At 31.3% G+C, this 14,634-nt stretch overlaps 1 pseudogene; it reads left to right on the top strand.

Moving 5' to 3' along the window:
• The first annotated feature begins 7,671 nt into the window (after positions 1-7,671).
• Positions 7,672-10,964, top strand: LOC113871610 (annotated as a pseudogene).
• Positions 10,965-14,634: the final 3,670 nt, after the last annotated feature.

Raw genomic sequence — 14,634 nt, 5'->3', positions numbered from 1 at the left:
TTGCATCTTCAGCAGAATTAGGAATTTGTGTTGTATTTGGATCAAGCACATAAGCAAGATTTAGTACTAAAAGAAGAAACATCATTTTGTCCTTCCATCAGTTGAAGTTTGTCCCATCGAATCGATCTAGTTGGACAAACTCTTGATTCATTACCTTGAAAGTAGTATTCTGGTCTTGAGTCTTCTTCAATATAATATCTCTTTAAAATTTTTAATAAAATTTGGTGTAGAAGATGGTGAACAAGAATTTGAAATACTAGTTTCAAGGCACGTAATAATCGCTATCTTTAGGGAGATATTTGCTCCCACACGAGGTTGTTATGGGTTAATGACGATACTTTCCCAAGATACAATGAAACCTTTTAAATTTCTTGTCTAGCAATAACAAGAAAAATTTTCTCTTGAACTTGGAATTTAAGAACACCCAAACTCATATGTTATACACAGTAAAAAAGTTCGTAACGTGTTCTATAATGAGAATTATTTATAGTTGATGATTTAGACGCAAGTGAATAATTACATCTTTTCACTTGAAAGTCATGTCTTTAAAACCAAGAGATACCGAACAGAATTGGGAAGTCATATCCTTTCACTTGAAAGTCATGTCTTTTAAAAATAAGAGATATCGTACGGCATTGTTCGTGAACCAACACACTTATTCATGGTTAATGATTGTTTCATTTTTCTTATTTATTTAAATAATCTACTTTTAAACTTGTAAATATATTTCATTCATTTAATTGCCTCACGACCATGTACCCTTATGTATGCTAAGTGTTTTTGCTTTAACTAGTGGTTCACTCTAAGCTTGTCTTATATGGCTATTTTGACCACCAAATTCTAAGGTTTTAATTACCTTGGTTAATGTCCATGGTACTTTTGATTCCATACCTTTTTATCCTAATGTCTAATTTCATTTCACTTATCTTATTGAAATGTTTGGTCCAATTTTAAGAGCATAAGCCATAGTTACACTTTTTTATAAGATGGAAACCAAATCCTAACTTTAACAAAGATTCCTCATCATTGTCTTTGATTTTTATTTGACTACTCTTCCTCCTTTCATTGGATTATTTGTTCAGTTGGCTTCTACCATAATTAAATATACTTAAAGTTGTCTTATCTCTTAAGTTAACCATATGGATAAGCCAAGATTGATCCTTACAAATTTCAACACAAATTGCTTCCTTCTTAGGCTTATTTTCACATGCTCACAAAGCACAACCTTACTTAACAATCTGACTAGAAGTGCTTTGTGACCATTGATTTGCGATGTTATAATCACAATCAAATAATCTAGGTTTTAAACAAATGTAATATATGATGCAACCTAAGTTAAAATCATAGAAACACTTTCACTTTCGAATACAAATTATGAGGAATAAAGTTGGGAGAATCTATCATGCAAGTTGAATCAAACTATGAATTGAACTACGAATTAGAAACAAATTTGTTTAGGAAAAATCAATTCACAAAGATCAACCTAAGAAATTTGAATGCAACAGTTTAATTTCATTACTAAAGGCAATGCAATTCCAATCTAATTCTGTTAATTTTAGATTAATTACATGAAGATATTCAAGCAAGCAATCAATGTAACATAAACCAATTAGCAATTGCATAATTAATGTTAGGTAACTCGATTTAAATCCCAATCCCATTAACCTAGATCACAAACCTGTAATCAAGCCTCCAATTAAACCTAACTAAATCCAAATTTATCAATTCAAAAATTAGTGTATTATAATTTTACAAGATTCTATTATAATCAAAATAGATTAATTAAACACAATTAAATTTAATTCGAAATTGAATCAAAATAGAGGAGAATTAGAATATGAATTCAAATTAAACACAAATTTCATAATTAAAACTATTGCATTGAAAATCTCTTAGGTTGACTTCAAAAATTAGCATTCAATGGATATCTCTATGAATGAACAACTAGACAAAGATATAAAACAATGTTTAGAGAAAAAGAGAGTTTTTCACCACTAAAAACTAAGAGCTCCATGAGTTCTTCTGCCAAAATAATAAAACTATTTGATACAATATAATTTCTAAGCTACCTCTAGCCCAAATGAAACTACATTGAATCAACTTTCCAATGAGATATTATTTTCTTAATTTGGGCCTAAATTGAAAGAGATATGCCTAATTAAGTGAGAAAAGATCATATTGCCTAGCAGTCACTCATGTCTGATTTTAAGCCTAAATTTGTCCTTTAATTTGATCAAATCAACCAAAGTTTATTTTAGAAGGAACTGTAGGTCTCTATCTTAGCTTTCGAGAGTCACCAAGATCATCCAAATATGAAATCTAGATCTCCAGATATTTCAAGATGTAGTAAAATTTGAAAATTGAGCAAGGAATTCAAATAAATCCATTAAAGCCTAACATCACAAAAAATATTATCAAAATCATAAAAATTAGGCTCAATTGACATCTAATAAGACCTATTATAGACTTACAACGATTGATTAAAAAGTAATTGATCAACCATGCACGACTGTGCTGAAAAGTAATTATACTACCATGGTTGTGCTGCTTTATTAATAATACTCATTCGTTATTTACAAATTTCTAATAATGCATGATTACAAAAATATTATAAGAAAATTAAATGAATAGATTGACCAATCTCACATAAAAATAATTTAACTAGTGTATGTTTAATTTTAATATAATTTTAATGTTTAGTGTTAACAAATATATATATATATATATATATATATATATATAAAAAGAGAGTGGGAAGGAAGAGAATATTCATAGAAAATATTTAATTATTATGAGTTAAAAAAATAAAAGATTAATAAATTTTATTTAAATAGTATTAAAAAATAAATTTACAATACCTTTTTTATTAATACATTTTTAATCTTAATCATTTTCATTTTTCACATGTAATATATCTTAAATTTATAATTTTATCATCTTAAATTAAAAATTATTTTATTGTCATAAGATTGTTTTTGTGACATTTTTAATTTCTCTTTCTATAAATATAATAATTTATAACGAAGTAAAAAGAAATAGAGCGAATTTTTTATAATTATAGTGAAAAAAAATTACATATTTAAAACTTTCATTCTATTATTTAATTTAAGAATGTGCAAAGGCATTCAAGACAGTAGAAGGTAATTAACTACACTACATTATGATTTGCTAAATAAGATTACACTTCAATTGTAGGAAATATGCATATATTGGATTTCATTCATATACAAAGGTTTAATATTTATATATCACTACCAAAAATACATTAGGACTTGATTTATATAATTACATTATCAAAAACAATCTAAGTTTTAGTGAACAATCTATATCCACACCAAAATACTAAGGATACGATCCTAGTTATTATCCTCAAATCAGTCTTCTATCTCTGTCTCCGGTGTCATGTCCTTGCTGTAATGATCTCTGGCATCAGCGATGACCTCTATGCCGGTTACCTACTCTCAGGTGAATATAATTGGCCTCCCCATCTTATCGTGATCATAGAAAGTCATAGCTCATAACATCAGGTGTTCAAACCGTCTCTCATATATATACAAGTTGAAGGTATGATGGATTCTATTATGAACAAGGTAATCAAAAGGAACATTATACCCATTATCATCTCTAAGGTAACACAAATTTTGGACTCATCCTTACTATCTATTACAAATTTACAATAGCAGATTTGTTGTCGTTCTCTAAATACATAGTTCAATTTACTACTTACAAGCCATTAGGATAATCTAATAGGTCTTTGAGAGTTGGTCATTCTTGTTTTCTAAAAACATAAGTTAGGATGAGTTCTCTTCTCATCACTAAAAAACATAGTCAATTAAAATATCACAACATCAAACACAATAACAAAGATGTTAGCAATTACCATAAATATATACATATTCAGTCACATAATCAACAAATTTCTCTCTCTCTCGAATATGCATTTCTTTGAGCACTGTGATCATAGTTACTCGATGTCTCCAGCATTTCATGAGATCTTACATATATGTAGATGAATAGTCATCAGTTAACCCATGTACACGAATACAACATACACAATAATGGGTCCTTTAGCAAAGTATAGTCATGAGTGTTAGTTAAGAAATGAGTATGAGGTCATGTGACACATTCACTCTCAATAGATTGTGTACACACATGCGAATGTCATTCATCATCTTACATTTCTTCCAGACTTCCAAAATCAGTTCTATCTCGTATTCCCTAATGTATCTATGTAACTATTCACACTAATAACTTTCTTCATATTTACTGGTAATATACTTCTTCCATCTATTTCTTATCATTCAGTTCAATAAATCGTGCTTAAGATCACAAAAATTCAAACTTAGTTCAAGTCAAATATACATAAAAATACATTTTATCATTCAAGAGCAGTCAAACACTCTTCATCAATCTTACACAAACAATTAAAATCTCATTTAAGCGTATATTCATAAGACAAAGAAATATACCATCATACTTTCATAAGCACCAAATGTATATTATGTTCTAATGATGGGATAAAGCTTTTCTTACCTCGATGAGAAGATTTGTAAAGAGAATTGTTGAAGATATTGTTCAAAGGATTGAACTCCTCCTAAATATTACTGAATAGAGCACTTCTTTGAGAAAGGAGAAAACAGAGAAAGTAAGAAAACTGAAGAACTAAGCTCTGAGAAACTTATTTGGAGTCGATCGAAACAAATGTCCAAGCTCAAACTTGAGAGAAGTTCAGTGTTTGAAGAAGTTTTCTCTAAGAAGGGGAAGATGGAGTTCAAAGAGAAAAGTGAGAAAAAGTTCCTTGAATTGTAATACAAGTTTTAAAACAGAAAATTTCTTAAATACTCTTTTCAACTCGCAACTTCTCACTTAAGCGAGCAGACTCTCTGAGCGAGATCCATTCTCGCTTAGACGAGAACACCAAACAGAAGAATTATACATGTTTTCTGATAATCTTGCCTTAGCGAAATGCCTTCTCGCCTAAACAAGATGTCTTCTTACCTAAGCGAGAATCAGTCCAAAGAGCTCTCATCTTCCGTTGTGCCTTCTCACTTAAATGAGAGGACAATTGAGGCAACATTATCCCTTCTTTCTTGAGTGAGAATGCTCTCAAACACCTAATCTCAAAGACTTAATCTCACTTGAGCAAGATATCTTGCATTTACCAAAATTTAAATTCTTCTAATTAAAAACAAACAAAACAAAAAAAAAATTGCAATAATAATAATAAAAATGAAAATAGTTACTGTTTTGACTTAACATATAATTTTAATTTTGACTTCACACAAAAAATACTTATAATTAAATAAAAACATTTAAAATTATTTTCACTAAATATATTTATATAAAATTACTACAATAAATACTAATAGTTATTGTGAAAATGATAACAGTAAATATAAATTGTTAGTTCTCATTTAAATTGTTAAAATTAAAATATAAGAAATATAACTTTTAAAGTAATTAGATAATATGTAATTATTTTTTAATTTTAACTACAATATTTAAAGTTTTAAATAAGAGATAAATTCTCAAATATATATATATATATATATATATATATATATATATATATTTTGCATGCAATTGTATAAATGTACATTTGTGTATAATATTTAGCGTGTTTAATTTAGAATGTGCGTTTCAATTTACATGATAAAAAATAAAATAATATTTTATTAAAAAATAAATTATTTAACATAATATAATATTAAATTTTATAATTTTAAACAAATCTGTTATATATAATTTTTTATTATATATTACATTTTTATACATACAATACAAAAATGTAAATAAAATTATTTTAAAATGATTTAACATAATTAAGATGCATTTTGAAATGATTTTTTTCCTGATTTTTAAATGAATTAAAGTCATAAATTTTACCTTGCGTGCGTATTTGATTCTTGGTCCATCAAGGCAACATGCCCTTACTCGGACGACTTTCTATTCTAATATCGCCAACTCAGCTTCAGGTTCATGAACTCGGACGAGTGACTCGTTTAACGTAACTCGGCGTGTTTAAAAACTTTGGTGTATATATCGCTATACACTTCATTATTTTTTTCGTTCCTTCTCCTCTATCTCTTTCTCCTTCGTTTCCCTCATGGCCCGCGAATTCACCCTTTGAAGCTCGTTTTCACCACCAGGTTCTCTGTTTATCTCTTCTTCCTTTACCTTGTGCTTTTGTTTAGTGCTTCCTTCAATGTGTTTTCTATTATGTTACACATCAAACTCAAAATATCATCACTTATTTTCTTGTATATACATACATATGTATGTATGCTTTTGACGTTTCCAACACTTTGACGAGGTTATATAAATGTTCATTCATCTATCTCATTGATCGTCATCTTGTCCAATGCGTATCTATGTATATGTGCTGCTGTTGTGGATTATATATATACATATGTATACGTTTTTTTTTTTTTTGTATAATTAATAATATTATAACTGATCATAGGATACCAAGAATGACCCTTTTAAATATTTTTGGATGCTAAATGTTTCCATTCACTCTTAGCACTTTATATACGATTGTTATCATATGGGGTGTGCTCAATCTTTGTGTCAATGTACTTGTTATTTTCTGGTTTCCTTGATTTCATATGCTTTTTCTGTGTTATATACGTCTGAGTCTGTTTGGTGTATATTTAATTATTTATCTGCAAGCATACGAGTTAACTTTGATTATGAACTTATATATAAGAGGATCTGGGGTTTTGTTTTCTTGCAGTTGGTTGATAATCAAAATTATTCGCGTTGACATCATTTTGCCAGAAAGGGTATTTTTGTCCCTGCTAAGATCACACACATATATGTAGTGGTTGTTATATGGTATAATCATATTCAGAAACTGTGTCAACCTGTGAAGAATGCTGTATTCGAGAATTAGTAGGGTAGGAAAATTGGCTTTTCTTTTTTGGCAAAGAGAATCGAAAGGGTTTTATGTGAATGCTTTAGGTAGCCATTGTTCAGGATTCTGTTGCTTTGTCATAGTAGCAATTAATGATTTTGATTTGAGCTAGGTTCTAATTACTTTGGCGCAGAAAAATCAAGTTTTGGAATTACTGGTCAATGAAGAATTTCTTCCCCAAAATTGCTCCTCTATTACTTGTATTTTAATCCTGAACGTTTACCAAAGCATCAGTGGGCGGGCAGCCACAGTTTTTGTGAAGGTTGAAAATTCATTATTAGGCAATAATTTGATATTTGTATAGAATACAACTTCATACCCAGTAAAAGTAGAAACTCTTGCTATTTAAAAAGAATATATATATATATATATAATTTCCCCTTGATTAGTTTGAACTAATTCAGCAAAGTGCTAACAACCTGATCTTTTGTGCTGATGATTTTCTTAATACTCAAACAGGCAGTCCATACAGTTAATGAATAATCTGATTTTTAGAGAATTTGATAGTAGTGACTAAATTAAAAGGCAAAGGAAAAGAATAGCAAAATAGCTTCTATACTTGAGTACTAATGTTTATCAAATAAATAAGTATGATGCTTTGCATAAGTGCTGGCAAGGAAAATATGAAATAGCTGATGTATGACTAATGAAACTCCCTGAATCTCTGTACATGTATACCTAGTTGACACTCATGTTTGAAGCATTTTCTTGATTGAATTATAGTTATGAGTTAACCAGCCTATGCTGCTTGACAGATGGAATCAATTGATCAGGATTATGATAATTTCATGGAGCATGCATCTAATGAGCAGTTAATTCTTCCAAGTTCTCCTGATATAAACGAAATAGTTGGAGCCCCACAGATAAGTCCTGAACTTGGTCATGAATACCAGGTGGAAGTTCCTTCCATGATAAAAGAATCAGATCGGCTTCAACTTCTAAGGAATCCTGCTGATTCAGAACTTGTAATTGATAACACACATTCCTTCGCATTGGGCTTGCCCATCCCACTCATATGGGTACAAAATGAAGTGGAGGATAATGGACACCAAGAGTGGTTTGGTGACAATGATGATACAGTCAATGTAACTATACCTGCAGCAGCAGCTAATGTGAAAAAGAATTGTATATCAGATAATGGAAAAGAATTGATACCAACCACTTTTCAATCTGTGATGACAATAGATCAACTCAGTAAAGGCAAAAATTATCGAATGGTCCCTGGCACTTTGAGTAACTCATGGAGTGATGCTGATGTGAAAAGTTTTCTCCTTGGTTTGTTTATCTTCGGGAAAAATTTTGTTCAGATAAAAAAATTTTAGAGAACAAAGGGATGGGAGAAATACTGTCATTTTACTATGGGAGGTTTTATAAGTCTGCTGAATATCGTAGATGGTCAGAGTGCAAGAAAATAAAAGGGAGAAAAGGTGTAACTGGACATAAAAATTTTTCTGGAAGGAGGCAAAATGAACTGTTGTCTCGCTTGATTCCCCATGTCTCTAAAGAGTTTCAAGATACTCTGCTACAGGTATCCAACCATGCTATCTCAGAGAGACTCTTGTCTCATGAACTACAATATGTATGTTTAAGCTGCCTGATTTTTAGCATAGCTCAGATCTTTATGGTGTCAATATTCTTTCGTTCTCCTGTATTACTTTTCTAATTTAGTCCTTTGTAAGTTGCAAGGCGGATTACTTCCCTTGAAATTAAGATAGCGTTCTTTTAATTCCCTTCTTGGTGTTATCTTATATGTTTTATGACTGAATAATAATTTTGTTAAAGATAATCAGGTTTATATGGTGCATTGGGTGTGTGGGTAGGTGTGTGTGTGTGTGTATTTGAATGTGTATTGACTGTGTGTAGAATGGAAGCCATCAGCAACATGGACCTCAATTGGTGGCTGCTATACTTGTCCATTAACAGGCTTTACTAAAAAACTCGAAAGCGATATTTTGGCACAATTCCATAGCTTGATCCGGAAGAACTTCAGTTTTTAACCACATTATATGCATTAGGCATCAAAATGATCCATTTGATATGGGTTATTCCAGCATGCATTTTCCTAATCAGATTAATCATTAAAACTTAAAAACTTCACTAAATTACCAAGTATGTTATTTCCTTATTATTTTATGCTTTGTACATTTAGATACAGTGGTCATTAAGCCAAAATATCTGATGTAGCAGTTATTTTTCTTCTAATGATAGACCGATATATGATTTGAACCTTTATTGCCAGTAGACTTCTATTTCCTTTGTTACTCACTTAGCTTATGTCTATAATTAGGTTTCCAAGTCATTCGTGGAGGGGAGAACTTCTCTAGAAGAATATATCTCTTCTTTGAAATCTATTGTTGGACGTGGTGCTCTTGTGGAAGCTGTAGGTATTGGTAAGGGGAATGAAGACCTAACTAGCCTTGCCATGGAATCTGGGAAGAAAAACCGGGTGTTTTCATTACCAACTAGAAAAGATTGGTCTTCTCTTGGACCCAATGATATAATCAAATTTTTGACTGGAGGATATCGACTGAGCAAAGCCAAAAGTAATGATATCTTCTGGGAAGCTGTTTGGCCACGCTTACTGGCAAGAGGTTGGCACTCGGAGAAACTAAAGAATCAAGGGTATACTAGCTCCAAAAACTTTTTGGTTTTTCTTATCCCTGGTGTTAAGAAGTTTTCAAGGAGACAACTTGTGAAAGGTAATCATTACTTTGATTCTGTTACTGATGTCTTAAGCAAAGTGATAGATGAACCAACTCTTCTTGAGCTTGAAGTTGTAAAAGCTAGAGTTGAAGAGGCAGAAAAGGGATCCAATGAGGATGGTCAAGCTGATTACGATCGGCATTGTTACCTCAAACCCCAAGCTTCCACTAACAATGCAGACCATATGAAGTCTACAGCTCTTGATACTAATTTGGTGCACAGGAGGAAGTCATCAGATTTAAGGGAACTGAAATCTTCACCTGGTAATTCAGCAGGTAAAATTGAGGTAGATGCTGCTGATATAACAAATAATAAAGGAAACAAACATATCAGCACAAAATACCTCAGCAAAGGTAAGCTTGATAGGATCAACCTCAAGTTGAAAAAGTTCACGGTTGTAGATACTAGTTTGCTTTATGTAGGAAAATTATCCAAGGCTAGGGAAGTGAGATATCCGCCTGCTGAATTGGCAGATACGTCTAAGATGATTGAAATTGCAGGAAAAAGTGACAGGAACTCTTCTGATGACATTTCATCAAGGGAGACAGAAGCTACTATAATATACAGCAAAAGGAATAGTAGTAATGCTGATTGTCAGAAAGGTAAGCACCATGGAGATTCTACCCGTGAAAAAGAAGTGAATGTTAACCCAGCCAATTGTGCAAACAAGATGGAAGAAAACAGTGGAAATCAGAAGACCTGTGTGCCTGATGGTAATAAACTAAAGAGAGCCATAAAGCAACAATTCAATCGAAGAGCAAGATCAGGTCCTTCAAATCTTGCAGTTCCTCCCATCAAACGGCGGAGACTCACTGCTTGTGCTAAGGTTGAGACAAACCGCATCCTTGAGAACTCCTCAGGAGGCTTAGGATCAGAAAAACTGGGACTCTCTCAGTCTTCTTGCTTTCAAGATGCAAACAAGAAAGCTTCAGATATAGTCAGTCATCAACAGGATGTGACTATAGTTTCTTCTTCAGCTGAAGGAAGTGCGGAATTGAATGATGAAGAAAGCATTCTCAATAGAGTTTGTCATGATAAGGGTGTTTCTTCTGATAAATTTGAGAAATGTGAATCTCAACCATCCATCAACTTCAATGCAAATCAGCTTCTACTCAACTCTGAAGATGGTGAAATGATGGCAATGGTGGAGGACGATGGGCAGGACCTAAAGCCAAATGATATAATTCCCAGGAGGCAGAGCACAAGAAACAGACCATTGACAGTTAGAGCGTTGGAATCTTTGACAAACGAATTCTTGCATCGACAAAGGAAACAGAAAAGAAGAGACAGACTCACACTTAGAGACCCCTTTAGTGCATGCCGCAAGGCTCGAACCAGAGTCTAACCAATGTAGCATAGTCATAGCTCAGTCATGGGGCTCCAGATTCAATAGAAGAAATGCGTTTGAACAGAGATTCTAGTATCATGAAAATATTAGCAACCCTCTAGATTATATTAGGAATCTCCGAAGCTACCTATCATAATGCTTCTCCTGTCTGACTTAATTCTATTTTGAAGTTACCGCTGTGATTAGACATACTGTACAGATATATTTTTTATGTAATAAGTGCCTTTCATATTTAGTTATTTAAAATCAGTTTTATGAGCACTAATAAAGGTGCAACCCACTTTTTGTCTCTCTTCTCAAAATCAGAATGAAAAATAATATAATAAACAACTCAAGTAAAAGATCAGTTGCTTATATAAAAAATTCAGTTGGTTACATAAGAAACTCAATTCTACATGTAGAATCAGCATTTTTAAAACCAAGGAAAGCTATTCCCGTTAAAAATGACCTAAACTCTAAGAGCTATGTGTCTTTTTGTTTTTTGGCCCAAATGTGTGTTTTATTGATCATATACCATATTAGAGCCCGGTTGAAAACGGTTTTAAAAACATCAAGCTGACATGCCGAACGCTCTTTTTGTTGGACAGAGTGAATTCATCAAGTAACCTGATAAAGCATATCCTTTTTTAGCATTGTTTATATTTTAATATTCATGAATCTCTCTCTCTCTCTCTCTCAATTGTTTTGCTTATTTGTGTTTGAGCAAGCGGGAAATTCATGTTTCTTCCAGTTTTATATTTCAGCGGCTTAAGCATAATACTTTTCTTCTCCACTGCTTGTCATCAACTAGTTTTTTGCAAATAAGTTATGCACTTTTGGCTTCTCATTACTTGTCTCCCGTTGTGTAGTTCGAAAGGGCATATAGACTCTGCCAACAAACAAGCTTGTCTAGCTACGTCATCAACCTTAAATGTAAAATTGATTGTGAATTGCAGGTTCAATGAAAGTCAAATATGAAATATGACATGAGAATCTTGTTGGGAGAGTAGTTGCCACTCATTCAGGTTTGAGAAACTCTGACATCAATTTATGAACCCTCACTTGTCACACTTATATCTGACTCTCATGTAACGACGTTATATGAACTGCAAGCTACCACTGAAAATTTATATATATATATATAATCTTTTTAGAACTCACAAAAGATTTTAGTTCAGTAAGTGTTCCGTAGCTTCAGCTGTCACTTCGAAGAGCTGTCACGTTCTCTTTGGCCTTCGCAATTTTGTACTTGGAACGTTTGTCCAAACACCTATGGTTCTCAATAAGAAGCATATAAATCAATATCTTTTCAAATCAAATTGAACTGTCTTTTTCCTATTTTTGTTAGTGAATTCTTTTATCTATTTATACATAAGCCATTTGGTCTAAACCTAGTTTGTGTTGTAAGTATCTTTAAAGTTTAACATGAAACAATGCTCACATTGTTTGGGAGAAAAGTTATTGGAAATGTAAGACTGTGTTCAACTGCTAAATGATAGCCTTTTCTCTTACTATTAAACTATGTACAAAGGAGTATATATATATATATATAGTAAATCTTTATGTTAAAAAATAATTGAAGTAAGCTACGGATAAAAATTCAACGTTAAAGTTGCTCTACGCATGTTAAGATTTATTTATCTTGAGTCTGTACATAATTTGAGAGGATTGAGTTTGTGTGCGCATTTAGTCTAATGGTTCTAATTTAATGTATTTGCACTCTACAACTATAAATTATGATATTAGGTTTAGTAACTTTTAGTTCTTGCATATATAGTTTTATTTTGAATTTTAAAATTTTATTATTTAGAGATAATTTGTTTTTCTTAATGATGTATGATTGTTGAATGACATTCAATAATGTTGCTAGTTCAGTATATAATAATTAAAATTGAGTCCCTTATTTTGAGAATGAGTGTCTCTTGGATTTTTTTCTTCTCTCTCTTTATGTATGACAAAATCATTGTTTAATAATTTTTATACTTTAAAAAATCATAAGTTCTCAAATTTTTCATATATTGTTTTTTCAAAATTGAACTTTCTCAATGACTTTTATCATGCTAAATTTTCCCTCAAATTTTAGTTATTTATACACTCAAATTAATTCGTGTTACAAAAAAAATCTCCTGCCTAAATCTAAGGTAGTTTATATTGTATATGTTTGTTTGAAAAATTTTTATATTTTGTATAATTTTTATATTTTGAAATTTCACCTAAATTTAAAATATCTGTACATTATTCTAAATAATTATTATTTAATTAAAAAATTAGTTTTATTAATTTATCAGTGTATAAAAATGTTGAATCTTTTGTTTAAAGATATACAATTATTTTCCGAAAATGACACTGCATTGTAGGGTATAAAAGAAACTTTCCTTACACTGCAAAGTGGAATGAGCTGTTGCCTATTGATTTATGGATCTATGGCCCAAAGACATTGGACAAATGCCCAGAAAGATAAATGCATTTTGGATATTTTCCTCGTGACTTTTTCTGTAGGCCTTGTTATTCATTTTAAAAAGATTAATTAAATGGTTCAGATATCGTACATAACATCTATGACCTTGTCTCCGGAAAATATGAAAATGTACAACGTTACACCTACCTATATAAATAGGGTAAATCACCCAAAAAAATATGATTTAGAATGAACGGATAAATTGTTATCGAGTTTACATAAATCTCATTTTCCTTCGTCGGCTATAAATTAATTTAGATTTTTATATTTCAAAGAGAGGAAAGAAAAGAAACTGTAAGTAAGAAAATTTATAAAAATCTCTATAAAATTAGACGGTGATAATAGCCTTCTTTAAGTATGTGGAACCAATTTAATTTCTAGTTACGTGCATGAAAAAAATTACTAAAAGAGATAAAACTTACTTAAAAAATATATAGATTTTAAAATAAATTAGTCTCTAAGTATCAACTATATATACAGATGACCAAAAAGTTAAATTTTTATTTGAGCCACAAAATTAAAGTTTATACCTGACCCATATGTAATACATATTTAAATAAAATTAGACTGATTTGAACTCAAACAAAGTGTTTTAGGGAATTAAATCATGATATTTTAATAACATTTAACACGTGATTCCTTTCAATTTGGCCATTATGTCTTTGTTTTTGGGGGCAACCATTTGGTTCTAAGTTCATACCAAAGACCTAATATTTGTTTCCTGTATATGTTCCATTACGCAGGCTAATTTTGTAGGATAATTTTGCGCTTTTACTGTATTAAATTAAAATTAAAATTACGAGTAAAATATTGATGCATAAGACTTATGGATAACTTTGAATGGTGACTTCTTCGTGTCCTATTAAACCCATTTTCTTTTGGGCAACTGGGAGTTGTATGATTGCACCTCTAAGGGCCTAACGTACTTTTCAGCGAGCGTGATTTTGTGTTGTGCAAACTTTCAAAATAAAATGATTTTAAGTTAGTTGAAGATAGAGACAAGTATCTTCTTAATCAAGCCACCTAATTCTATTCAAAAACTATTCTTAGCAACATCAAACTCAGAAACCTTTCGAGGAAATTTCATACATGGGGCTACCCTTAAGTTCCCGCTCTTTTCTCTCACTTTCGAGTTTCAAGTGTGAAGTGAAGGACATGCATCATGGGCTCCACATGCCAATTTCGTTTGGGGCCCATCTCCTACATCTACTAACCCTCACGGGTCCAATA

Source organism: Abrus precatorius, unplaced genomic scaffold (genome assembly GCF_003935025.1).
Source record: "Abrus precatorius isolate BTA unplaced genomic scaffold, Abrus_2018 Scaffold7, whole genome shotgun sequence".
Lineage (NCBI taxonomy): Eukaryota > Viridiplantae > Streptophyta > Magnoliopsida > Fabales > Fabaceae > Abrus > Abrus precatorius.
Note: the sequence above shows the minus strand (reverse complement) of the source record. Positions and strands in the feature narration are given on the sequence as shown.